The 26,602-nt window shown below is 41.9% G+C and overlaps 10 non-coding genes across 10 annotated transcripts; all 10 read left to right on the top strand.

Annotated features, from left to right (window-relative positions):
- The first annotated feature begins 1,874 nt into the window (after window positions 1–1,874).
- LOC148007630 (small nucleolar RNA SNORD116) lies at window positions 1,875–1,967 on the top strand. Its single transcript, XR_015655537.1, has one exon. It is a non-coding gene; the product is annotated as a small nucleolar RNA SNORD116 (small nucleolar RNA).
- A 2,484-nt stretch (window positions 1,968–4,451) lies between these two features.
- On the top strand, window positions 4,452–4,544 carry LOC148007629 (small nucleolar RNA SNORD116). Its single transcript, XR_015656829.1, has one exon. It is a non-coding gene; the product is annotated as a small nucleolar RNA SNORD116 (small nucleolar RNA).
- Window positions 4,545–7,018: 2,474 nt separating this feature from the next.
- Window positions 7,019–7,111, top strand: LOC148007628 (small nucleolar RNA SNORD116). The gene has a single exon (XR_015656820.1). It is a non-coding gene; the product is annotated as a small nucleolar RNA SNORD116 (small nucleolar RNA).
- A 2,479-nt stretch (window positions 7,112–9,590) lies between these two features.
- LOC148007627 (small nucleolar RNA SNORD116) lies at window positions 9,591–9,683 on the top strand. Its single transcript, XR_015656807.1, has one exon. It is a non-coding gene; the product is annotated as a small nucleolar RNA SNORD116 (small nucleolar RNA).
- Window positions 9,684–12,158: 2,475 nt separating this feature from the next.
- LOC148007626 (small nucleolar RNA SNORD116) lies at window positions 12,159–12,251 on the top strand. Its single transcript, XR_015655536.1, has one exon. It is a non-coding gene; the product is annotated as a small nucleolar RNA SNORD116 (small nucleolar RNA).
- Window positions 12,252–14,733: 2,482 nt separating this feature from the next.
- On the top strand, window positions 14,734–14,826 carry LOC148007625 (small nucleolar RNA SNORD116). The gene has a single exon (XR_015655544.1). It is a non-coding gene; the product is annotated as a small nucleolar RNA SNORD116 (small nucleolar RNA).
- A 2,477-nt stretch (window positions 14,827–17,303) lies between these two features.
- On the top strand, window positions 17,304–17,396 carry LOC148007624 (small nucleolar RNA SNORD116). The gene has a single exon (XR_015656797.1). It is a non-coding gene; the product is annotated as a small nucleolar RNA SNORD116 (small nucleolar RNA).
- Window positions 17,397–19,878: 2,482 nt separating this feature from the next.
- LOC148007623 (small nucleolar RNA SNORD116) lies at window positions 19,879–19,971 on the top strand. The gene has a single exon (XR_015655543.1). It is a non-coding gene; the product is annotated as a small nucleolar RNA SNORD116 (small nucleolar RNA).
- A 2,478-nt stretch (window positions 19,972–22,449) lies between these two features.
- Window positions 22,450–22,542, top strand: LOC148007622 (small nucleolar RNA SNORD116). The gene has a single exon (XR_015656784.1). It is a non-coding gene; the product is annotated as a small nucleolar RNA SNORD116 (small nucleolar RNA).
- A 2,478-nt stretch (window positions 22,543–25,020) lies between these two features.
- Window positions 25,021–25,113, top strand: LOC148007621 (small nucleolar RNA SNORD116). The gene has a single exon (XR_015656782.1). It is a non-coding gene; the product is annotated as a small nucleolar RNA SNORD116 (small nucleolar RNA).
- The last annotated feature ends 1,489 nt before the right edge of the window (window positions 25,114–26,602 follow it).

Here is a 26,602-nt window from a genome sequence, read left to right as displayed (position 1 = left end):
ATACCACCATCATTGATGTATGGAGAACACCCATTTTAATCCTAGATTCTATGTTTATTGTTGGGACAATTTTTGTCAGTCTATCCGGGTAGTTTGCCAGCAGTTCTTCTGGATTGACTGTACCAAAATGGTCTGGACATACAACTCCTCCTCTTCTAGGATCTAAGAATGTGAGCATGCAAGTTTGTTTCTTACACACACTCCTTCTAGGAATTTTATATTTTGGTATGGCCGTAGAAGATAGGCATCGAGTGTCTGCGGGATTATCTCTCCTTATGGTCTTGATGTGGCCATGCTGAAGGTTAACTTGGCATTTTGGCTATGTGTTTTGGGACTGATGGTAGTCCTATTATCTTAGACATTGTTCTTTTCTCCCAGCAAATATCAACAAGAAATTGTGTTTCCATTTGATTATGAAAGTGAGCTGTATGCTTAGGATCATGCTGTTGATAATAACATATATTCAGGGACTACAGGTTATGCTTGTGATTGGTGACCTGAGAGGGTTTGAACAGACACTTTCTCTGTGGTGATCAATGTCAGATACCACAACAATAGCACTCACAGGCATTTAGTACCAGTCAAAACCTGAATAGGAGATATATGAGCATGGACAGAGACAGAGAGAAAGAACAATTGTTGAAGAGGCTAAGCATGTGTGAGACAGAGGAAGACAGTGAGAGACAGAAAGAGAGGGGGGGGAGAGGGGGGTTGAAGTGGAAAAGAGGACACTGTGATATTAAAGCAGATATCTTGATTGACAGAAATAAGGAAACCAAATAGAGAGAATGTGAGTGAGAAACTGAGAAGCTAGGAGAGTCACTCCAAGTCAATTTCAGAGAGAAAGTGAAGAAGCGAGATAGAGAAAGAGTACATAAGAAGTCCATTCATCTAATGTGGATGAGAATCTTATATGATATTTGAATCGGTTCTCATCGAAGGCAGAGTAGGACTAATAGGTGTAGTATGTTATGATTATGGAGGTTGCTCCGATTGTGGCCAAAGCTATTAAGATTCTGATGGTTTCCATGGGAAGAGTAAGGCCTGATTTTCTCTGTCATATCAGGCTGAACTGAGATTTACTTATTTTTGTAGACAACTTCCATTAAGCCATGTTAGTGGTCTCATTCTGTTGTGTACCTGGTGCCAATTTCTTTGGATGGTTCTCAAGTGATGTACATAAAACTGTAGTTTTCGGGATCAGATATTGGCTTCGTCCCATCTTAAGAACTTTGTTGCATGGTAACCTCCAGGAATTCGGTGATAGAATTGGGAAAATTATGTCCCCAAACAGTTCCTTGGAGGAAAAATATCTCTGATATGGATTGTGAGGACAAATTTCTAGAGGACGGAAGGAGTGCTGAGAGAGCCCAAGTGTTCGATAAATTAAGAACTAACAACAATGCATCACAGTCTCCATTGTTTGCAAGGAATCCAATAAAGTGGGGGTATGTGCTATTTGCTTTACTTTCAGGGACAGAGTCCCTGTCTCATACCGGACAAGGACGGCTTGCAGAGGAACTGAGTATGGAACATCAGATGAAGTTGGAAGAAGCCTAACATCGCCTGACCTGATGTCATCAGTTGAAGCTCTCTTGCCTGAGGATACCTGAAGTGAAAGGTAAGAAACACTTGACTTTCCAAAGGAACTCACAGTGCTCAGGTGTTGGTGGAGCTCGCAGGAGTTCCCAACCTTGAATCATGATCCTTTGGGACCTGGTTCAGGCTCACTGCCTGTGGCTACTCCTGTGACTGGAGAATAGTCCCATTGGTTCGTGGTAAAGGATGTGAATGTCTTGAATTCTGTTCGCTCACCAAACCTGATCTATTTTGAGTATACTAAGTATCATGGCAGGGGGTACACCAGCGTGCTTGGATCGATGATGATTTCCAATAAAACATTCCTTGGAAAGCTGAACAAAATGAGTGAAAACTCAATACCGCCACTATCATCATGACTGAGGTCCAGCACCTGGGATCACAAATGACACTGAGGGACTCACATGGCCTCCATTCATCTTGCGAGACTTGGATCCAGTGAGAGAGTCTTCAGAATGTTCTTTGCTTGCCTAAATCACCAGAAATCATGGCCTAAATCAAGGCTTCACCTTTTGCTCTAATGATAACATGCTTTCCGGTTGAGGAGATCATTGTCAGTATCTTGGAAGTTAGCCCTACCAACTCCATCAGCAATAATGTATTGTAGGTTGTGAGGCAAATGTAAGTTTAGCGGGGGCAGCATAGTTCAACAATGTACACTGGAATGTCAGGAAATGTGTTTCTGTCCGTGTCTAAAGCCTTCGCATGAATGATGATCCTTCTGTTTCATAAAACAGAGATACATAACGGGAAGGTTACAGGCGACATGTGGAATGAGGCAGTAGCAATTCTCAGGAACTATGGGAATGTGGACTCTTCCTGTGTGAAAACAAAGCTCTGTTTTCTTGAAAGACTGATTGTGGCCATGGCAATTAGGTTGCAAAGAGAGCCTTGGAATTTAAAAGGTTGGCATGTAGCCTTCTTGTCAGTGGATTCTAGAAGTGCATGCTTTCTAATGTCCCAGGATTCATACCACCTTCATGGATGTATGGAGAACACCCATTTTAATCCTAGTTTCTATGTTTATTGTTGGGACATTTTTTGTCAGTCTATCCGGGTAGTTTGCCAGCAGTTCTTCTGGATTGACTGTACCAAAATGGTCTGGACATACATCTCCTCCTCTTCTAGGATCTAAGAATGTGAGCATGCAAGTTTGTTTCTTACACACACTCCTTCTAGGAATTTTATATTTTGGTATGGCCGTAGAAGATAGGCATCGAGTGTCTGCGGGATTAACTCTCCTTATGGTCTTGATGTGGCCATGCTGAAGGTTAACTTGGCATTTTGGCTATGTGTTTTGGGACTGATGGTAGTCCTATTATCTTAGACATTGTTCTTTTCTCCAAGCAAATATCAACAAGAAATTGTGTTTCCATTTGATTATGAAAGTGAGCTGTATGCTTAGGATCATGCTGTTGATAATAACATATATCTCAGTGACTACAGGTTATGCTTGTGTTTGGTGACCTGAGAGGGTTAAAACAGACACTTTCTCTGTGGTGATCAATGTCAGATACCACAGCAATAGCACTCACAGGAATTTAGTACCAGTCAAAACCTGAATAGGAGATATATGAGCATGGACAGAGACAGAGAGAAAGAACAATTGTTGAAGAGGCTAAGCATGTGTGAGACAAAAGAAGACAGTGTGACACAGAAAGAGAGAGAGAGGGGGGGGAGAGAGGGGGGTTGAAGTGGAAAAGAGGACACTGTGATATTAAAGCAGATATTTTGATTGAAAGAAATAAGGAAACCAAATAGAGAGAATGTGAGTGAGAAACTGAGAAGCTAGTAGAGTCACTGCAAGTCAATTTCAGAGAGAAAGTGAAGAAGCGAGATAGAGAAAGAGTACCTAAGAAGTCCATTCATCTAATGTGGTTGAGAATCTTATATGATATTTGAATCGTTTCTCATCGAAGGCAGAGTAGGACTAATAGGTGTAGTATGTTATGGTTATGGAGGGTGCTCCGATTGTGGCCAAAGCTATTAAGATTCTGATGGTTTCCATGGGAAGAGTAAGTCCTGATTTTCTCTGTCATATCCGGCTGAACTGAGATTTACTTATTTTTGTAGACAACTTCCATTAAGCTATGTTAGTGCTCTCATTCTGTTGTGTACCTAGTGCCAATTTCTTTGGATGGTTCTCAAGTGATGTACATACTACTGTAGTTTTCGGGATCAGATATTGGCTTCGTCCCATCTTAAGAACTTTGTTGCATGGTAACTTCCAGGAATTCGGTGATAGAATTGGAAAAATTATATCCCCAAACAGTTGCTTGGGGGAAAAATATCTCTGATATGGATTGTGAGGGCAAATTTCTAGAGGACGGAAGGAGTGCTGAGAGAGCCCAAGTGTTCGATAAATTAAGAACTAACAACAATGCATCACAGTCTCCATGATTTGCAAGGAATCCAATAAAGTGGGGGAATGTGCTATTTGCTTTACTTTCAGAGACAGAGTCCCTGTCTCATACAGGAAAAGGACGGCTTGCAGAGGAACTGAGTATGGAACATCAGATGAAGTTGGAAGAAGCCTAACATCGCCTGCCCTGAAGTCCTCAGTTGAAGCTCTCTTGCCTGAGGATACCTGAAGTGAAAGGTAAGAAACACTTGAATTTCCAAAGGAACTCAAAGTGCTCAGGTGTTGATGGAGCTCACGGGAGTTCCCAACCTTGAATCATGAACCTTTGGGACCTGGTTCAGGCTCACTGCCTGTGGCTACTCCTGTGATTGGAGAATAGGCCCATTGGTTCGTGGTAAAGGATGTGAATGTCTTGAATTCTGTTCGCTCACCAAACCTGATCTATTTTGAGTATACAAAGTGTCATGGCAGGGGGTACACCAGCGTGCTTGGATCGATGATGATTTCCAATAAAACATTCCTTGGAAAGCTGAACAAAATGAGTGAAAACTCAATACCGCCACTATCATCGTGACTGAGGTCCAGCACCTGGGATCACAAATGTCACTGAGGGACTCACATGGCCTCCATTCATCTTGCGAGACTTGGATCCAGTTAGAGAGCCTTCAGAATATTCTTTGCTTGCCTTAATCACCAGAAATCATGGCCTAAATCAAGGCTTCACCTTTTGCTCTAATGATAACATGCTTTCTGGTTGAGGAGATCATTGTCTGTATCTTGGAAGTTAGCCCTACCAACTCCATCAGCAATAATGTATAGTAGATTGCGAGGAAAATATAAGTTTAGCGGGGGCAGCATAGTTCAACAATGTACACCGGAATGTCAGGAAATGTGTTTCTGTCCGTGTCTAAAGCCTTCGCATGAATGATGATCCTTCTGTTTCATAAAACAGAGATACATAACGGGAAGGTTACAGGTGACATGTGGAATGAGGCAGTAGCAATTCTCAGGAACTATGGGAATATGGACTCTTCCTGTGTGAAAACAAAGCTCTGTTTTCTTGAAAGACTGATTGTGGCCATGGCAATTAGGTTGGAAAGAGAGCCTTGGAATTTAAAAGGTTGGCATGTAGCCTTCTTGTCAGTGGATTCTAGAAGTGCATGCTTTCAAATGTCCCAGAATTCATACCACCTTCATGGATGTATGGAGAACACCCATTTTAATCCTAGTTTCTATGTTTATTGTTGGGACATTTTTTGTCAGTCTATCCGGGTAGTTTGCCAGCAGTTCTTCTGGATTGACTGTACCAAAATGGTCTGGACATACATCTCCTCCTCTTCTAGGATCTAAGAATGTGAGCATGCAAGTTTGTTTCTTATACACACTCCTAGGAATTTTATATTTTGGTATGGCCGTAGAAGATAGGCCTGGAGTGTCTGCGGGATTATCTCTCCTTATGGTCTTGATGTGGTCATGCTGAAGGTTAACTTGGCATTTTGGCTATGTGTTTTGGGACTGATGGTAGTCCTATTATCTTAGACATTGTTCTTTTCTCCAAGCAAATATCAACAAGTATTGTGTTTCCATTTGATTATGAGAGTGAGCCGTATGCTTAGGATCATGCTGTTGATAATAACATATATCTCAGTGACTACTAGTTATGCTTGTGTTTGGTGACCTGAGAGGGTTAAAACAGACACTTTCTCTGTGGTGATCAATGTCAGATACCACAGCAATAGCACTCACAGGAATTTAGTACCAGTCAAAACCTGAATAGTAGATATATGAGCATGGACAGAGACAGAGAGAAAGAACAATTGTTGAAGAGGCTAAGCATGTGTGAGACAGAGGAAGACAGTGAGAGATAGAAAGAGAGGGGGGGGGAGAGAGCGGGGTTGAAGTGGAAAAGAGGACACTGTGATATTAAAGCAGATATCTTGATTGACAGAAATAAGGAAACCAAAGAGAGAGAATGTGAGTGAGAAACTGAGAAGCTAGGAGAGTCACTGCAAGTCAATTTCAGAGAGAAAGTGAAGAAGCGAGATAGAGAAAGAGTACATAAGAAGTCCATTCATCTAATGTGGATGAGAATCATATATGATATTTGAATAGCTTCTCATCGAAGGCAGAGTAGGACTAATATGTGTAGTATGTTATGATTATGGAGGTTGCTCCGATTGTGGCCAAAGCTATTAAGATTCTGATGGTTTCCATGGGAAGAGTAAGGCCTGATTTTCTCTGTCATATCCGGCTGAACTTAGATTTACTTATTTTTGTAGACAGCTTCCATTAAGCCATGTTAGTGGTCTCATTCTGTTGTGTACCTCGTGCCAATTTCTTTGGATGGTTCTCAAGTGATGTACATACTACTGTAGTTTTCGGGATCAGATATTGGCTTCGTCCCATCTTAAGAACTTTGTTGCATGGTAACCTCCAGGAATTCGGTGATAGAATTGGGAAAATTATGTCCCCAAACAGTTCCTTGGATGAAAAATATCTCTGATATGGATTGTGAGGGCAAATTTCTAGAGGACGGAAGGAGTGCTGAGAGAGCCCAAGTGTTCGATAAATTAAGAACTAACAACAATGCATCAAGTCTCCATGATTTGCAAGGAATCCAATAAAGTGGGGGTATGTGCTATTTGCTTTACTTTCAGGGACAGAGTCCCTGTCTCATACCGGACAAGGACGGCTTGCAGAGGAACTGAGTATGGAACATCAGATGAAGTTGGAAGAAGCCTACCATCGCCTGCCCTGATGTCATCAGTTGAAGCTCTCTTGCCTGAGGATACCTGAAGTGAAAGGTAAGAAACACTTGACTTTCCAAAGGAACTCAAAGTGCTCAGGTGTTGGTGGAGCTCGCAGGAGTTCCCAACCTTGAATCATGATCCTTTGGGACCTGGTTCAGGCTCACTGCCTGTGGCTACTCCAGTGACTGGAGAATAGGCCCATTGGTTCATGGTAAAGAATGTGAATGTCTTGAATTCTGTTCGCTCACCAAACCTGATCTATTTTGAGTATACTAAGTGTCATGGCAGGGGGTACACCAGCGTGCTTGGATCGATGATGATTTCCAATAAAACATTCCTTGGAAAGCTGAACAAAATGAGTGAAAACTCAATACCGCCACTATCATCGTGACTGAGGTCCAGCACCTGGGATCACAAATGTCACTGAGGGACTCACATGGCCTCCATTCATCTTGCGAGACTTGGATCTAGTGAGAGAGCCTTCAGAATGTTCTTTGCTTGCCTAAATCACTAGAAATCATGGCCTAAATCAAGGCTTCACCTTTTGCTCTAATGATTACATGCTTTCTGGTTGAGGAGATCATTGTCAGTATGTTGGAAGTTAGCCCTACCAACTCCATCAGCAATAATGTATAGTAGATTGTGAGGAAAATATAAGTTTAGCGGGGGCAGTATAGTTCAACAATGTACACTGGAATGTCAGGAAATGTGTTTCTGTCCGTGTCTGAAGCCTTCGCATGAATGATGATCCTTCTGTTTCATAAAACAGAGATACATAACGGGAAGGTTACAGGCGACATGTGGAATGAGGCAGTAGCAATTCTCAGGAACTATGGGAATGTGGACTCTTCCTGTGTGAAAACAAAGCTCTGTTTTCTTGAAAGACTGATTGTGGCCATGGCAATTAGGTTGGAAAGAGAGCCTTGGAATTTAAAAGGTTGGCATGTAGCCTTCTTGTCGGTGGATTCTAGAAGTGCATGCTTTCAAATGTCCCAGGATTCATACCACCTTCATGGATGTATGGAGAACACCCATTTTAAACCTAGTTTCTATGTTTATTGTTGGGACATTTTTTGTCAGTCTATCCAGGTAGTTTGCCAGCAGTTCTTAATTATTGACTGTACCAAAATGGTCTGGACATACATCTCCTCCTCTTCTAGGATCTAAGAATGTGAACATGCAAGTTTGTTTCTTACACACACTCCTTCTATGAATTTTATATTTTGGTATGGCCATAGAGATAGGCATGGAGTTTCTGCGGGATTATCTTTCCTTATGGTCTTGATGTGGCCTTGCTGAAGGTTAACTTGGCATTTTGGTTATGTGTTTTGGGGCTGATGGTAGTCCTGTTATGTTAGACATTGTTCTTTTCTCCAAGCAAATATCAACAAGAAATTGTGTTTCCATTTGATTATGAAAGTGAGCTGTATGCTTAGGATCATGCTGTTGATAATAACATATATCTCAGGGACTACAGGTTATGCTTGTGATTGGTGACCTGAGAGGGTTTGAACAGACACTTTCTCTGTGGTGATCAATGTCAGATACCACAACAATAGCACTCACAGGCATTTAGTACCAGTCAAAACCTGAATAGGAGATATATGAGCATGGACAGAGACAGAGAGAAAGAACAATTTTTGAAGAGGCTAAGCATGTGTGAGACAGAGGAAGACAGTGAGAGATATAAAGAGAAAGGGGGGGGAGAGAAGGGGGTTGAAGTGGAAAAGAGGACACTGTGATATTAAAGCAGATATCTTGATTGACAGAAATAAGGAAACCAAAGAGAGAGAATGTGAGTGAGAAACTGAGAAGCTAGGAGAGTCACTGCAAGTCAATTTCAGAGAGAAAGTGAAGAAGCGAGATAGAGAAAGAGTACATAAGAAGTCCATTCATCTAATGTGGATGAGAATCATATATGATATTTGAATAGGTTCTCATCGAAGGCAGAGTAGGACTAATATGTGTAGTATGTTATGATTATGGAGGTTGCTCCGATTGTGGCCAAAGCTATTAAGATTCTGATGGTTTCCATGGGAAGAGTAAGGCCTGATTTTCTCTGTCATATCCGGCTCTACTTAGATTTACTTATTTTTGTAGACAACTTCCATTAAGCCATGTTATTGGTCTCATTCTGTTGTGTACCTCGTGCCAATTTCTTTGGATGGTTCTCAAGTGATGTACATACTACTGTAGTTTTCTGGATCAGATATTGGCTTCGTCCCATCTTAAGAACTTTGTTGCATGGTAACCTCCAGGAATTCGGTGATAGAATTGGGAAAATTATGTCCCCAAACAGTTCCTTGGAGGAAAAATATCTCTGATATGGATTGTGAGGGCAAATTTCTAGAGGACGGAAGGAGTGCTGAGAGAGCCCAAGTGTTCGATAAATTAAGAACTAACAACAATGCATCACAGTCTCCATGATTTGCAAGGAATCCAATAAAGTGGGGGTATGTGCTATTTGCTTTACTTTCAGGGACAGAGTCCCTGTCTCATACCGGACAAGGACGGCTTGCAGAGGAACTGAGTATGGAACATCAGATGAAGTTGGAAGAAGCCTAACATCGCCTGCCCTGATGTCATCAGTTGAAGCTCTCTTGCCTGAGGATACCTGAAGTGAAAGGTAAGAAACACTTGACTTTCCAAAGGAACTCAAAGTGCTCAGGTGTTGGTGGAGCTCGCAGGAGTTCCCAACCTTGAATCATGATCCTTTGGGACCTGGTTCAGGCTCACTGCCTGTGGCTACTCCTGTGACTGGAGAATAGGCCAATTGTTTCATGGTAAAGAATGTGAATGTCTTGAATTCTGTTCGCTCACCAAACCTGATCTATTTTGAGTATACTAAGTGTCATGGCAGGGGGTACACCAGCGTGCTTGGATCGATGATGATTTCCAATAAAACATTCCTTGGAAAGCTGAACAAAATGAGTGAAAACTCAATACCGCCACTATCATCGTGACTGAGGTCCAGCACCTGGGATCACAAATGTCACTGAGGGACTCACATGGCCTCCATTCATCTTGTGAGACTTGGATCCAGTGAGAGAGCGTTCAGAATGTTCTTTGCTTGCCTAAATCACCAGAAATCATGGCCTAAATTAAGGCTTCACCTTTTGCTCTAATGATTACATGCTTTCTGGTTGAGGAGATCATTGTCAGTATCTTGGAAGTTAGCCCTACTAACTCCATCAGCAATAATGTATAGTAGGTTGTGAGGCAAATGTAAGTTTAGCGGGGGCAGCATAATTCAACAATGTACACTGGAATGTCAGGAAATGTGTTTCTGTCCGTGTCTGAAGCCTTCGCATGAATGATGATCCTTCTGTTTCATAAAACAGAGATACATAACGGGAAGGTTACAGGCGACATGTGGAATGAGGCAGTAGCAATTCTCAGGAACTATGGGAATGTGGACTCTTCCTGTGTGAAAACAAAGCTCTGTTCTCTTGAAAGACTGATTGTGGCCATGGCAATTAGGTTGGAAAGAGAGCCTTGGAATTTAAAAGGTTGGCATGTAGCATTCTTGTCAGTGGATTCTAGAAGTGCATGCTTTCAAATGTCCCAGGATTCATACCACCTTCATGGATGTATGGAGAACACCCATTTTAATCCTAGATTCTATGTTTATTGTTGGGACAATTTTTGTCAGTCTATCCGGGTAGTTTGCCAGCAGTTCTTATGGATTGACTGTACCAAAATGGTCTGGACATACAACTCCTCCTCTTCTAGGATCTAAGAATGTGAGCATGCAAGTTTGTTTCTTACACACACTCCTTCTAGGAATTTTATATTTTGGTATGGCCGTAGAAGATAGGCATGGAGTGTCTGCGGGATTATCTCTCCTTATGGTCTTGATGTGGCCATGCTGAAGGTTAACTTGGCATTTTGGCTATGTGTTTTGGGACTGATGGTAGTCCTATTATCTTAGACATTGTTCTTTTCTCCCAGCAAATATCAACAAGAAATTGTGTTTCCATTTGATTATGAAAGTGAGCTGTATGCTTAGGATCATGCTGTTGATAATAACATATATCTCAGGGACTACAGGTTATGCTTGTGATTGGTGACCTGAGAGGGATTGAACAGACACTTTCTATGTGGTGATCAATGTCAGATACCACAACAATAGCACTCACAGGCATTTAGTACCAGTCAAAACCTGAATAGGAGATATATGAGCATGGACAGAGACAGAGAGAAAGAACAATTGTTGAAGAGGGTAAGCATGTGTGAGACAGAGGAAGACAGTGAGAGACAGAAAGAGGGGGGGGGAGAGGGGGGTTGAAGTGGAAAAGAGGACACTGTGATATTAAAGCAGATATCTTGATTGACAGAAATAAGGAAACCAAATAGAGAGAATGTGAGTGAGAAACTGAGAAGCTAGGAGAGTCACTCCAAGTCAATTTCAGAGAGAAAGTGAAGAAGCGAGATAGAGAAAGAGTACATAAGAAGTCCATTCATCTAATGTGGATGAGAATCTTATATGATATTTGAATCGTTTCTCATCGAAGGCAGAGTAGGACTAATAGGTGTAGTATGTTATGATTATGGAGGTTGCTCCGATTGTGGCCAAAGCTATTAAGATTCTGATGGTTTCCATGGGAAGAGTAAGGCCTGAATTTCTCTGTCATATCCGGCTGAACTGAGATTTACTTATTTTTGTAGACAACTTCCATTAAGCCATGTTAGTGGTCTCATTCTGTTGTGTACCTGGTGCCAATTTCTTTGGATGGTTCTCAAGTGATGTACATAAAACTGTAGTTTTCGGGATCAGATATTGGCTTCGTCCCATCTTAAGTACTTTGTTGCATTGTAACCTCCAGGAATTCGGTGATAGAATTGGGAAAATTATGTCCCCAAACAGTTCCTTGGAGGAAAAATATCTCTGATATGGATTGTGAGGGCAAATTTCTAGAGGACGGAAGGAGTGCTGAGAGAGCCCAAGTGTTCGATAAATTAAGAACTAACAACAATGCATCACAGTCTCCATGATTTGCAAGGAATCCAATAAAGTGGGGGTATGTGCTATTTGCTTTACTTTCAGGGACAGAGTCCCTGTCTCATACCGGACAAGGACGGCTTGCAGAGGAACTGAGTATGGAACATCAGATGAAGTTGGAAGAAGCCTAACATCGCCTGCCCTGATGTCATCAGTTGAAGCTCTCTTGCCTGATGATACCTGAAGTGAAAGGTAAGAAACACTTGACTTTCCAAAGGAACTCAAAGTGCTCAGGTGTTGGTGGAGCTCGCAGGAGTTCCCAACCTTGAATCATGATCCTTTGGGACCTGGTTCAGGCTCACTGCCTGTGGCTACTCCTGTGACTGGAGAATAGTCCCATTGGTTCGTGGTAAAGGATGTGAATGTCTTGAATTCTGTTCGCTCACCAAACCTGATCTATTTTGAGTATACTAAGTGTCATGGCAGGGGGTACACCTGCGTGCTTGGATCGATGATGATTTCCAATAAAACATTCCTTGGAAAGCTGAACAAAATGAGTGAAAACTCAATACCGCCACTATCATCATGACTGAGGTCCAGCACCTGGGATCACAAATGACACTGAGGAACTCACATGGCCTCCATTCATCTTGCGAGACTTGGATCCAGTGAGAGAGTCTTCAGAATGTTCTTTGCTTGCCTAAATCACCAGAAATCATGGCCTAAATCAAGGCTTCACCTTTTGCTCTAATGATAACATGCTTTCCGGTTGAGGAGATCATTGTCAGTATCTTGGAAGTTAGCCCTACCAACTCCATCAGCAATAATGTATAGTAGGTTGTGAGGCAAATGTAAGTTTAGCGGGGGCAGCATAGTTCAACAATGTACACTGGAATGTCAGGAAATGTGTTTCTGTCCGTGTCTAAAGCCTTCGCATGAATGATGATCCTTCTGTTTCATAAAACAGAGATACATAACGGGAAGGTTACAGGCGACATGTGGAATGAGGCAGTAGCAATTCTCAGGAACTATGGGAATGTGGACTCTTCCTGTGTGAAAACAAAGCTCTGTTTTCTTGAAAGACTGATTGTGGCCATGGCAATTAGGTTGCAAAGAGAGCCTTGGAATTTAAAAGGTTGGCATGTAGCCTTCTTGTCAGTGGATTCTAGAAGTGCATGCTTTCAAATGTCCCAGGATTAATACCACCTTCATGGATGTATGGAGAAAACCCATTTTAATCCTAGTTTCTATGTTTATTGTTGGGACATTTTTTGTCAGTCAATCCGGGTAGTTTGCCAGCAGTTCTTTTGGATTGACTGTACCAAAATGGTCTGGACATACATCTCCTCCTCTTCTAGGATCTAAGAATGTGAGCATGCAAGTTTGTTTCTTACACACACTCCTTCTAGGAATTTTATATTTTGGTATGGCCGTAGATGATAGGCATCGAGTGTCTGCGGGATTAACTCTCCTTATGGTCTTGATGTGGCCATGCTGAAGGTTAACTTGGCATTTTGGCTATGTGTTTTGGGACTGATGGTAGTCCTATTATCTTAGACATTGTTCTTTCTCCAAGCAAATATCAACAAGAAATTGTGTTTCCATTTGATTATGAAAGTGAGCTGTATGCTTAGGATCATGCTGTTGATAATAACATATATCTCAGTGACTACAGGTTATGCTTGTGTTTGGTGACCTGAGAGGGTTAAAACAGGCACTTTCTCTGTGGTGATCAATGTCAGATACCACAGCAATAGCACTCACAGGAATTTAGTACCAGTCAAAACCTGAATAGGAGATATATGAGCATGGACAGAGACAGAGAGAAAGAACAATTGTTGAAGAGGCTAAGCATGTGTGAGACAGAGGAAGACAGTGAGAGACAGAAAGAGAGAGAGAGGGGGGGAGAGAGGGGGGTTGAAGTGGAAAAGAGGACACTGTGATATTAAAGCAGATATTTTGATTGACAGAAATAAGGAAACCAAATAGAGAGAATGTGAGTGAGAAACTGAGAAGCTAGGAGAGTCACTGCAAGTCAATTTCAGAGAGAAAGTGAAGAAGCGAGATAGAGAAAGAGTACATAAGAAGTCCATTCATCTAATGTGGATGAGAATCTTATATGATATTTGAATCGGTACTCATCGAAGGGAGAGTAGGACTAATAGGTGTAGTATGTTATGGTTATGGAGGGTGCTCCGATTGTGGCCAAAGCTATTAAGATTCTGATGGTTTCCATGGGAAGAGTAAGGCCTGATTTTCTCTGTCATATCAGGCTGAACTGAGATTTACTTATTTTTGTAGACAACTTCCATTAAGCTATGTTAGTGGTCTCATTCTGTTTTGTACCTTGTGCCAATTTCTTTGGATGTTTCTCAAGTGATGTACATACTACTGTAGTTTTCGGGATCAGATATTGGCTTCGTTCCATCTTAAGAACTTTGTTGCATGGTAACCTCCAGGAATTCGGTGATAGAATTGGGAAAATTATGTCCCCAAACAGTTCCTTGGGGGAAAAGTATCTCTGATATGGATTGTGAGGGCAAATTTCTAGAGGACGGAAGGAGTGCTGAGAGAGCCCAAGTGTTCGATAAATTAAGAACTAACAACAATGCATCACAGTCTCCATGATTTGCAAGGAATCCAATAAAGTGGGGGAATGTGCTATTTGCTTTACTTTCAGGGACAGAGTCCCTGTCTCATACCGGACAAGGACGGCTTGCAGAGGAACTGAGTATGGAACATCAGATGATGTTGGAAGAAGCCTAACATCACCTGCCCTGAAGTCCTCAGTTGAAGCTCTCTTGCCTGAGGATACCTGAAGTGAAAGGTAAGAAACACTTGAATTTCCAAAGGAACTCAAAGTGCGCAGGTGTTGATGGAGCTCATGGGAGTTCCCAACCTTGAATCATGAACCTTTGGGACCTGGTACAGGCTCACTGCCTGTGGCTACTCCTGTGATTGGAGAATAGGCCCATTGGTTCGTGGTAAAGAATGTGAATGTCTTGAATTCTGTTCGCTCACCAAACCTGATCTATTTTGAGTATACTAAGTGTCATGGCAGGGGGTACACCAGCGTGCTTGGATCGATGATGATATCCAATAAAACATTCCTTGGAAAGCTGAACAAAATGAGTGAAAACTCAATACCGCCACTATCATCGTGACTGAGGTCCAGCACCTGGGATCACAAATGTCACTGAGGGACTCACATGGTCTCCATTCATCTTGCGAGACTTGGATCCAGTGAGAGAGCCTTCAGAATGTTCTTTGCTTGCCTAAATCACCAGAAATCATGGCCTAAATCAAGGCTTCACCTTTTGCTCTAATGATAACATGCTTTCTGGTTGAGGAGATCATTGTCAGTATCTTGGAAGTTAGCCCTAGCAACTCCTTCAGCAATAATGTATAGTAGATTGTGAGGAAAATATAAGTTTAGCGGGGGCAGCATAGTTCAACAATGTACACCGGAATGTCAGGAAATGTGTTTCTGTCCGTGTCTAAAGCCTTCGCATGAATGATGATCCTTCTGTTTCATAAAACAGAGATACATAACGGGAAGGTTACAGGCGAAATGTGGAATGAGGCAGTAGCAATTCTCAGGAACTATGGGAATATGGACTCTTCCTGTGTGAAAACAAAGCTCTGTTTTCTTGAAAGACTGATTGTGGCCATGGCAATTAGGTTGGAAAGAGAGCCTTGGAATTTAAAAGGTTGGCATGTAGCCTTCTTGTCAGTGGATTCTAGAAGTGCATGCTTTCAAATGTCCCAGGATTCATACCACCTTCATGGATGTATGGAGAACACCCATTTTAATCCTAGTTTCTATGTTTATTGTTGGGACATTTTTTGTCAGTCTATCCGGGTAGTTTGCCAGCAGTTCTTCTGGATTGACTGTACCAAAATGGTCTGGACATACATCTCCTCCTCTTCTAGGGTCTAAGAATGTGAGCATGCAAGTTTGTTTCTTACACACACTCCTAGGAATTTTATATTTTGGTATGGCCGTAGAAGATAGGCCTGGAGTGTCTGCGGGATTATCTCTCCTTATGGTCTTGATGTGGTCATGCTGAAGGTTAACTTGGCATTTTGGCTATGTGTTTTGGGAATGATGGTAGTCCTATTATCTTAGACATTGTTCTTTTCTCCAAGCAAATATCAACAAGAAATTGTGTTTCCATTTGATTATGAGAGTGAGCCGTATTCTTAGGATCATGCTGTTGATAATAACATATATCTCAGTGACTACAGGTTATGCTTGTGTTTGGTGACCTGAGCGGGTTAAAACAGACACTTTCTCTGTGGTGATCAATGTCAGATACCACAGCAATAGCACTCACAGGAATTTAGTACCAGTCAAAACCTGAATAGGAGATATATGATCATGGACAGAGACAGAGAGAAAGAACAATTGTTGAAGAGGCTAAGCATGTGTGAGACAGAGGAAGACAGTGAGAGACAGAAAGAGAGAGGGGTGGGGAGAGAGGGGGATTGAAGTGGAAAAGAGGACACTGTGATATTAAAGCAGATATTTTGATTGACAGAAATAAGTAAAACAAATAGAGGGAATGTGAGTGAGAAACTGAGAAGCTAGTAGAGTCACTGCAAGTCAATTTCAGAGAGAAAGTGAAGAAGCGAGATAGAGAAAGAGTACATAAGAAGTCCATTCATCTAATGTGGATGAGAATCTTATATGATATTTGAATCGGTTGTCATCGAAGGCAGAGTAGGACTAATAGGTGTAGTATGTTATGGTTATGGAGGGTGCTCCGATTGTGGCCAAAGCTATTAAGATTCTGATGGTTTCCATGGGAAGAGTAAGGCCTGATTTTCTCTGTCATATCAGGCTGAACTTAGATTTACTTATTATTGTAGACAACTTCCATTAAACTATGTTAGTGGTCTCATTCTGTTGTGTACCTCGTGCCAATTTCTTTGGATGGTTCTCAAGTGATGTACATACTACTGTAGTTTTCGGGATCAGATATTGGCTTCGTCCCATCTTAAGATCTTTGTTGCATGGTAACCTCCAGGAATTCGGTGATAGAATTGGGAAAATTATGTCTCCAAACAGTTCCTTGGAGGAAAAATATCTCTGATATGGATTGTGAGGGCAAATTTCTAGAGGACGGAAGGAGTGCTGAGAGAGCCCAAGTGTTCGATAAATTAAGAACTAACAACAATGCATCACAGTCTCCATGATTTGCAAGGAATCCAATAAAGTGGGGGTATGTGCTATTTGCTTTACTTTCAGGGACAGAGTCCCTGTCTCATACCGGACAAGGACGGCTTGCAGAGGAACTGAGTATGGAACATCAGATGAAGTTGGAAGAAGCCTAACATCGCCTGCCCTGATGTCATCAGTTGAAGCTCTCTTGCCTGAGGATACCTGAAGTGAAAGGTAAGAAACACTTGACTTTCCAAAGGAACTCAAAGTGCTCAGGTGTTGGTGGAGCTCGCAGGAGTTCCCAACCTTGAATCATGATCCTTTGGGACCTGGTTCAGGCTCACTGCCTGTGGCTACTCCTGTGACTGGAGAATAGGCCCATTGGTTCATGGTAAAGAATGTGAATGTCTTGAATTCTGTTCGCTCACCAAACCTGATCTATTTTGAGTATACTAAGTGTCATGGCAGGGGTACACCAGCGTGCTTGGATCGATGATGATTTCCAATAAAACATTCCTTGGAAAGCTGAACAAAATGAGTGAAAACTCAATACCGCCACTATCATCGTGACTGAGGTCCAGCACCTGGGATCACAAATGTCACTGAGGGACTCACATGGCCTCCATTCATCTTGTGAGACTTGGATCCAGTGAGAGAGCGTTCAGAATGTTCTTTGCTTGCCTAAATCACCAGAAATCATGGCCTAAATTAAGGCTTCACCTTTTGCTCTAATGATTACATGCTTTCTGGTTGAGGAGATCATTGTCAGTATCTTGGAAGTTAGCCCTACTAACTCCATCAGCAATAATGTATAGTAGGTTGTGAGGCAAATGTAAGTTTAGCGGGGGCAGCATAGTTCAACAATGTACACTGGAATGTCAGGAAATGTGTTTCTGTCCGTGTCTGAAGCCTTCGCATGAATGATGATCCTTCTGTTTCATAAAACAGAGATACATAACGGGAAGGTTACAGGCGACATGTGGAATGAGGCAGTAGCAATTCTCAGGAACTATGGGAATGTGGACTCTTCCTGTGTGAAAACAAAGCTCTGTTCTCTTGAAAGACTGATTGTGGCCATGGCAATTAGGTTGCAAAGAGAGCCTTGGAATTTAAAAGGTTGGCATGTAGCCTTCTTGTCAGTGGATTCTAGAAGTGCATGCTTTCAAATGTCCCAGGATTAATACCACCTTCATGGATGTATGGAGAAAACCCATTTTAATCCTAGTTTCTATGTTTATTGTTGGGACATTTTTTGTCAGTCAATCCGGGTAGTTTGCCAGCAGTTCTTTTGGATTGACTGTACCAAAATGGTCTGGACATACATCTCCTCCTCTTCTAGGATCTAAGAATGTGAGCATGCAAGTTTGTTTCTTACACACACTCCTTCTAGGAATTTTATATTTTGGTATGGCCGTAGATGATAGGCATCGAGTGTCTGCGGGATTAACTCTCCTTATGGTCTTGATGTGGCCATGCTGAAGGTTAACTTGGCATTTTGGCTATGTGTTTTGGGACTGATGGTAGTCCTATTATCTTAGACATTGTTCTTTCTCCAAGCAAATATCAACAAGAAATTGTGTTTCCATTTGATTATGAAAGTGAGCTGTATGCTTAGGATCATGCTGTTGATAATAACATATATCTCAGTGACTACAGGTTATGCTTGTGTTTGGTGACCTGAGCGGGTTAAAACAGGCACTTTCTCTGTGGTGATCAATGTCAGATACCACAGCAATAGCACTCACAGGAATTTAGTACCAGTCAAAACCTGAATAGGAGATATATGAGCATGGACAGAGACAGAGAGAAAGAACAATTGTTGAAGAGGCTAAGCATGTGTGAGACAGAGGAAGACAGTGAGAGACAGAAAGAGAGAGAGAGGGGGGGAGAGAGGGGGGTTGAAGTGGAAAAGAGGACACTGTGATATTAAAGCAGATATTTTGATTGACAGAAATAAGGAAACCAAATAGAGAGAATATGAGTGAGAAACTGAGAAGCTAGGAGAGTCACTGCAAGTCAATTTCAGAGAGAAAGTGAAGAAGCGAGATAGAGAAAGAGTACATAAGAAGTCCATTCATCTAATGTGGATGAGAATCTTATATGATATTTGAATCGGTACTCATCGAAGGGAGAGTAGGACTAATAGGTGTAGTATGTTATGGTTATGGAGGGTGCTCCGATTGTGGCCAAAGCTATTAAGATTCTGATGGTTTCCATGGGAAGAGTAAGGCCTGATTTTCTCTGTCATATCCGGCTGAACTGAGATTTACTTATTTTTGTAGACAACTTCCATTAAGCTATGTTAGTGGTCTCATTCTGTTTTGTACCTTGTGCCAATTTCTTTGGATGTTTCTCAAGTGATGTACATACTACTGTAGTTTTCGGGATCAGATATTGGCTTCGTTCCATCTTAAGAACTTTGTTGCATGGTAACCTCCAGGAATTCGGTGATAGAATTGGGAAAATTATGTCCCCAAACAGTTCCTTGGGGGAAAAGTATCTCTGATATGGATTGTGAGGGCAAATTTCTAGAGGACGGAAGGAGTGCTGAGAGAGCCCAAGTGTTCGATAAATTAAGAACTAACAACAATGCATCACAGTCTCCATGATTTGCAAGGAATCCAATAAAGTGGGGGAATGTGCTATTTGCTTTACTTTCAGGGACAGAGTCCCTGTCTCATACCGGACAAGGACGGCTTGCAGAGGAACTGAGTATGGAACATCAGATGATGTTGGAAGAAGCCTAACATCACCTGCCCTGAAGTCCTCAGTTGAAGCTCTCTTGCCTGAGGATACCTGAAGTGAAAGGTAAGAAACACTTGAATTTCCAAAGGAACTCAAAGTGCGCAGGTGTTGATGGAGCTCATGGGAGTTCCCAACCTTGAATCATGAACCTTTGGGACCTGGTACAGGCTCACTGCCTGTGGCTACTCCTGTGATTGGAGAATAGGCCCATTGGTTCGTGGTAAAGAATGTGAATGTCTTGAATTCTGTTCGCTCACCAAACCTGATCTATTTTGAGTATACTAAGTGTCATGGCAGGGGGTACACCAGCGTGCTTGGATCGATGATGATATCCAATAAAACATTCCTTGGAAAGCTGAACAAAATGAGTGAAAACTCAATACCGCCACTATCATCGTGACTGAGGTCCAGCACCTGGGATCACAAATGTCACTGAGGGACTCACATGGTCTCCATTCATCTTGCGAGACTTGGATCCAGTGAGAGAGCCTTCAGAATGTTCTTTGCTTGCCTAAATCACCAGAAATCATGGCCTAAATCAAGGCTTCACCTTTTGCTCTAATGATAACATGCTTTCTGGTTGAGGAGATCATTGTCAGTATCTTGGAAGTTAGCCCTAGCAACTCCTTCAGCAATAATGTATAGTAGATTGTGAGGAAAATATAAGTTTAGCGGGGGCAGCATAGTTCAACAATGTACACCGGAATGTCAGGAAATGTGTTTCTGTCCGTGTCTAAAGCCTTCGCATGAATGATGATCCTTCTGTTTCATAAAACAGAGATACATAACGGGAAGGTTACAGGCGACATGTGGAATGAGGCAGTAGCAATTCTCAGGAACTATGGGAATATGGACTCTTCCTGTGTGAAAACAAAGCTCTGTTTTCTTGAAAGACTGATTGTGGCCATGGCAATTAGGTTGGAAAGAGAGCCTTGGAATTTAAAAGGTTGGCATGTAGCCTTCTTGTCAGTGGATTCTAGAAGTGCATGCTTTCAAATGTCCCAGGATTCATACCACCTTCATGGATGTATGGAGAACACCCATTTTAATCCTAGTTTCTATGTTTATTGTTGGGACATTTTTTGTCAGTCTATCCGGGTAGTTTGCCAGCAGTTCTTCTGGATTGACTGTACCAAAATGGTCTGGACATACATCTCCTCCTCTTCTAGGGTCTAAGAATGTGAGCATGCAAGTTTGTTTCTTACACACACTCCTAGGAATTTTATATTTTGGTATGGCCGTAGAAGATAGGCCTGGAGTGTCTGCGGGATTATCTCTCCTTATGGTCTTGATGTGGTCATGCTGAAGGTTAACTTGGCATTTTGGCTATGTGTTTTGGGAATGATGGTAGTCCTATTATCTTAGACATTGTTCTTTTCTCCAAGCAAATATCAACAAGAAATTGTGTTTCCATTTGATTATGAGAGTGAGCCGTATTCTTAGGATCATGCTGTTGATAATAACATATATCTCAGTGACTACAGGTTATGCTTGTGTTTGGTGACCTGAGCGGGTTAAAACAGACACTTTCTCTGTGGTGATCAATGTCAGATACCACAGCAATAGCACTCACAGGAATTTAGTACCAGTCAAAACCTGAATAGGAGATATATGATCATGGACAGAGACAGAGAGAAAGAACAATTGTTGAAGAGGCTAAGCATGTGTGAGACAGAGGAAGACAGTGAGAGACAGAAAGAGAGAGGGGTGGGGAGAGAGGGGGATTGAAGTGGAAAAGAGGACACTGTGATATTAAAGCAGATATTTTGATTGACAGAAATAAGTAAAACAAATAGAGGGAATGTGAGTGAGAAACTGAGAAGCTAGTAGAGTCACTGCAAGTCAATTTCAGAGAGAAAGTGAAGAAGCGAGATAGAGAAAGAGTACATAAGAAGTCCATTCATCTAATGTGGATGAGAATCTTATATGATATTTGAATCGGTTGTCATCGAAGGCAGAGTAGGACTAATAGGTGTAGTATGTTATGGTTATGGAGGGTGCTCCGATTGTGGCCAAAGCTATTAAGATTCTGATGGTTTCCATGGGAAGAGTAAGGCCTGATTTTCTCTGTCATATCAGGCTGAACTTAGATTTACTTATTATTGTAGACAACTTCCATTAAACTATGTTAGTGGTCTCATTCTGTTGTGTACCTCGTGCCAATTTCTTTGGATGGTTCTCAAGTGATGTACATACTACTGTAGTTTTCGGGATCAGATATTGGCTTCGTCCCATCTTAAGATCTTTGTTGCATGGTAACCTCCAGGAATTCGGTGATAGAATTGGGAAAATTATGTCTCCAAACAGTTCCTTGGAGGAAAAATATCTCTGATATGGATTGTGAGGGCAAATTTCTAGAGGACGGAAGGAGTGCTGAGAGAGCCCAAGTGTTCGATAAATTAAGAACTAACAACAATGCATCACAGTCTCCATGATTTGCAAGGAATCCAATAAAGTGGGGGTATGTGCTATTTGCTTTACTTTCAGGGACAGAGTCCCTGTCTCATACCGGACAAGGACGGCTTGCAGAGGAACTGAGTATGGAACATCAGATGAAGTTGGAAGAAGCCTAACATCGCCTGCCCTGATGTCATCAGTTGAAGCTCTCTTGCCTGAGGATACCTGAAGTGAAAGGTAAGAAACACTTGACTTTCCAAAGGAACTCAAAGTGCTCAGGTGTTGGTGGAGCTCGCAGGAGTTCCCAACCTTGAATCATGATCCTTTGGGACCTGGTTCAGGCTCACTGCCTGTGGCTACTCCTGTGACTGGAGAATAGGCCCATTGGTTCATGGTAAAGAATGTGAATGTCTTGAATTCTGTTCGCTCACCAAACCTGATCTATTTTGAGTATAGTAAGTGTCATGGCAGGGGGTACACCAGCGTGCTTGGATCGATGATGATTTCCAATAAAACATTCCTTGGAAAGCTGAACAAAATGAGTGAAAACTCAATACCGCCACTATCATCGTGACTGAGGTCCAGCACCTGGGATCACAAATGTCACTGAGGGACTCACATGGCCTCCATTCATCTTGCGAGACTTGGATCTAGTGAGAGAGCGTTCAGAATGTTCTTTGCTTGCCTAAATCACCAGAAATCATGGCCTAAATCAAGGCTTCACCTTTTGCTCTAATGATTACATGCTTTCTGGTTGAGGAGATCATTGTCAGTATCTTGGAAGTTAGCCCTACCAACTCCATCAGCAATAATGTATAGTAGATTGTGAGGAAAATATAAGTTTAGCGGGGGCAGTATAGTTCCACAATGTACACTGGAATATCAGGAAATGTGTTTCTGTCCGTGTCTGAAGCCTTCGCATGAATGATGATCCTTCTGTTTCATAAAACAGAGATACATAACGGGAAGGTTACAGGCGACATGTGGAATGAGGCAGTAGCAATTCTCAGGAACTATGGGAATGTGGACTCTTCCTGTGTGAAAACAAAGCTCTGTTTTCTTGAAAGACTGATTGTGGCCATGGCAATTAGGTTGGAAAGAGAGCCTTGGAATTTAAAAGGTTGGCATGTAGCCTTCTTGTCGGTGGATTCTAGAAGTGCATGCTTTCAAATGTCCCAGGATTCATAACACCTTCATGGATGTATTGAGAACAACCATTTTAAACCTAGTTTCTATGTTTATTGTTGGGACATTTTTTGTCAGTCTATCCAGGTAGTTTGCCAGCAGTTCTTAATTATTGACTGTACCAAAATGGTCTGGACATACATCTCCTCCTCTTCTAGGATCTAAGAATGTGAACATGCACGTTTGTTTCTTACACACACTCCTTCTATGAATTTTATATTTTGGTATGGCCGTAGAAGATAGGCATGGAGTTTCTGCAGGATTATCTTTCCTTATGGTCTTGATGTGGCCTTGCTGAAGGTTAACTTGGCATTTTGGTTATGTGTTTTGGGGCTGATGGTAGTCCTGTTATCTTAGACAATGTTCTTTTCTCCAAGCAAATATCAACAAGAAATTGTGTTTCCATTTGATTATGGAAGTGAGCTGTATGCTTAGGATCATGCTGTTGATAATAACATATATCTCAGTGACTACAGGTTATGCTTGTGATTGGTGACCTGAGAGGGTTTGAACAGACACTTTCTCTGTGGTGATCAATGTCAGATACCACAACAATAGCACTCACAGGCATTTAGTACCAGTCAAAACCTGAATAGGAGATATATGAGCATGGACAGAGACAGAGAGAAAGAACAATTTTTGAAGAGGCTAAGCATGTGTGAGACAGAGGAAGACAGTGAGAGATAGAAAGAGAGGGGGGGGAGAGAGGGGGGTTGAAGTGGAAAAGAGGACACTGTGATATTAAAGCAGATATCTTGATTGACAGAAATAAGGAAAGCAAAGAGAGAGAATGTGAGTGAGAAACTGAGAAGCTAGGAGAGTCACTGCAAGTCAATTTCAGAGAGAAAGTGAAGAAGCGAGATAGAGAAAGAGTACATAAGAAGTCCATTCATCTAATGTGGATGAGAATCATATATGATATTTGAATAGCTTCTCATCGAAGGCAGAGTAGGACTAATATGTGTAGTATGTTATGATTATGGAGGTTGCTCCGATTGTGGCCAAAGCTATTAAGATTCTGATGGTTTCCATGGGAAGAGTAAGGCCTGATTTTCTCTGTCATATCAGGCTGAACTGAGATTTACTTATTTTTGTAGACAACTTCCATTAAGCCATGTTAGTGGTCTCATTCTGTTGTGTACCTGGTGCCAATTTCTTTGGATGGTTCTCAAGTGATGTACATAAAACTGTAGTTTTCGGGATCAGATATTGGCTTCGTCCCATCTTAAGTACTTTGTTGCATGGTAACCTCCAGGAATTCGGTGATAGAATTGGGAAAATTATGTCCCCAAACAGTTCCTTGGAGGAAAAATATCTCTGATATGGATTGTGAGGGCAAATTTCTAGAGGACGGAAGGAGTGCTGAGAGAGCCCAAGTGTTCGATAAATTAAGAACTAACAACAATGCATCACAGTCTCCATGATTTGCAAGGAATCCAATAAAGTGGGGGTATGTGCTATTTGCTTTACTTTCAGGGACAGAGTCCCTGTCTCATACCGGACAAGGACGGCTTGCAGAGGAACTGAGTATGGAACATCAGATGAAGTTGGAAGAAGCCTAACATCGCCTGCCCTGATGTCATCAGTTGAAGCTCTCTTGCCTGAGGATACCTGAAGTGAAAGGTAAGAAACACTTGACTTTCCAAAGGAACTCAAAGTGCTCAGGTGTTGGTGGAGCTCGCAGGAGTTCCCAACCTTGAATCATGATACTTTGGGACCTGGTTCAGGCTCACTGCCTGTGGCTACTCCAGTGACTGGAGAATAGGCCCATTGGTTCATGGTAAAGAATGTGAATGTTTTGAATTCTGTTCGCTCACCAAACCTGATCTATTTTGAGTATACTAAGTGTCATGGCAGGGGGTACACCAGCGTGCTTGGATCGATGATGATTTCCAATAAAACATTCCTTGGAAAGCTGAACAAAATGAGTGAAAACTCAATACCGCCACTATCATCGTGACTGAGGTCCAGCACCTGGGATCACAAATGTCACTGAGGGACTCACATGGCCTCCATTCATCTTGTGAGACTTGGATCCAGTGAGAGAGCGTTCAGAATGTTCTTTGCTTGCCTAAATGACCAGAAATCATGGCCTAAATTAAGGCTTCACCTTTTGCTCTAATGATTACATGCTTTCTGGTTGAGGAGATCATTGTCAGTATCTCGGAAGTTAGCCCTACTAACTCCATCAGCAATAATGTATAGTAGGTTGTGAGCCAAATGTAAGTTTAGCGGGGGCAGCATAGTTCAACAATGTACACTGGAATGTCAGGAAATGTGTTTCTGTCCGTGTCTGAAGCCTTCGCATGAATGATGATCCTTCTGTTTCATAAAACAGAGATACATAACGGGAAGGTTACAGGCGACATGTGGAATGAGGCAGTAGCAATTCTCAGGAACTATGGGAATGTGGACTCTTCCTGTGTGAAAACAAAGCTCTGTTTTCTTGAAAGACTGATTGTGGCCATGGCAATTAGGTTGGAAAGAGAGCCTTGGAATTTAAAAGGTTGGCATGTAGCCTTCTTGTCAGTGGATTCTAGAAGTGCATGCTTTCAAATGTCCCAGGATTCATACCACCTTCATTGATGTATGGAGAACACCCATTTTAATCCTAGATTCTATGTTTATTGTTGGGACAATTTTTGTCAGTCTATCTGGGTAGTTTGCCAGCAGTTCTTCTGGATTGACTGTACCAAAATGGTCTGGACATACAACTCCTCCTCTTCTAGGATCTAAGAATGTGAGCATGCAAGTTTGTTTCTTACACACACTCCTTCTAGGAATTTTATATTTTGGTATGGCCGTAGAAGATAGGCATCGAGTGTCTGCGGGATTATCTCTCCTTATGGTCTTGATGTGGCCATGCTGAAGGTTAACTTGGCATTTTGGCTATGTGTTTTGGGACTGATGGTAGTCCTATTATCTTAGACATTGTTCTTTTCTCCCAGCAAATATCAACAAGAAATTGTGTTTCCATTTGATTATGAAAGTGAGCTGTATGCTTAGGATCATGCTGTTGATAATAACATATATCTCAGGGACTACAGGTTATGCTTGTGATTGGTGACCTGAGAGGGTTTGAACAGACACTTTCTCTGTGGTGATCAATGTCAGATACCACAACAATAGCACTCACAGGCATTTAGTACCAGTCAAAACCTGAATAGGAGATATATGAGCATGGACAGAGACAGAGAGAAAGAACAATTTTTGAAGAGGCTAAGCATGTGTGAGACAGAGGAAGACAGTGAGAGACAGAAAGAGAGGGGGGGGGGGAGAGGGGGGTTGAAGTGGAAAAGAGGACACTGTGATATTAAAGCAGATATCTTGATTGACAGAAATAAGGAAACCAAATAGAGAGAATGTGAGTGAGAAACTGAGAAGCTAGGAGAGTCACTCCAAGTCAATTTCAGAGAGAAAGTGAAGAAGCGAGATAGAGAAAGAGTACATAAGAAGTC

This window comes from Rattus norvegicus, chromosome 1 (genome assembly GCF_021556685.1).
Source record: "Rattus norvegicus strain SHRSP/BbbUtx chromosome 1, alternate assembly SHRSP_T2T, whole genome shotgun sequence".
In the NCBI taxonomy this organism is placed as follows: domain Eukaryota; kingdom Metazoa; phylum Chordata; class Mammalia; order Rodentia; family Muridae; genus Rattus; species Rattus norvegicus.
This window is presented reverse-complemented; position numbering and strand designations above follow the sequence as displayed.